The 814-nt window shown below is 45.0% G+C and overlaps 1 protein-coding gene across 1 annotated transcript in view; it reads right to left on the reverse strand.

Moving 5' to 3' along the window:
* The window catches only part of LOC109968298 (alsin-like), a 26,842-nt gene that overhangs the window by 9,775 nt on the left and 16,253 nt on the right, over positions 1 to 814 (reverse strand). The gene's annotated exons all lie outside the window — the stretch shown is intronic.

The following is an 814-nucleotide window of genomic DNA, read 5'->3' on the forward strand; positions in this document are numbered from 1 at the left end:
ACCAATGTTTTGTATTTTTAGACCTTTTTTTTTTTTTTTTTTTTTTTTTTTTACAGGTGTTTGGGGAATTAAAAAAAATCTTTTAAAATGGGCAAACAATTCAGTATCTGGACTTAGACCTGTCTCATGTATAATCAAGACCTAGGCACTCTCAGGCAGATATTCTAGCTATCGTATAAAACCTACCTGTGACAGAGACGTCAACCTTCAGTTATAAAAAGGAGACACTGGTATCAGGCAAACCAAGCAACCACTGAAGTTCATCTACTGGCCACTAGATGGCTCAAAAACAATGAGTCAATAAAAAGAAAATGAAGAGAAGATGATTGGCTTTTAAGAAGAAATTTTACTTCTTCCAGCTGTGATATTTAGTGCTTGCTTCACAGATTCAGATCCAGGGCCAAACCAACTTATTAATGAGTAAAAACAAAATCAAGGATTCAAAAATAACCTTCACATTGCTGTGGTATCAGCAAACCAGGCTGACACTATCCATCCATCCATCCATTCATTTTCCTCCGCTTATCAGGGACCGGGTCGCGGGGCCAGCAGTCTAAGCAAAGATGCCCAGACTTCCCTCTCTCCAGACACTTCCTCCAGCTCCTCCGGGAGAATGCCAAGGCGTTCCCAGGCCAGTCGAGAGCCATAGTCCCTCCAGCGTGTCCTGGGTCTTCCCTGGGGCCTCCTCTCGGTGGGACATGCCCGGAACACCTCCCTAGGAAGGCGTCCAGGAGGCATCCGAAATAGATGCCTGAGCCATCTCAGCTGGCTCCTCTCAATGTGGAGGAGCAGCGGTTCTACTCTGAGCTCCTCC

Source organism: Monopterus albus, unplaced genomic scaffold (genome assembly GCF_001952655.1).
Source record: "Monopterus albus unplaced genomic scaffold, M_albus_1.0 scaffold146.1, whole genome shotgun sequence".
NCBI classification, from domain to species: Eukaryota; Metazoa; Chordata; class Actinopteri; order Synbranchiformes; family Synbranchidae; genus Monopterus; species Monopterus albus.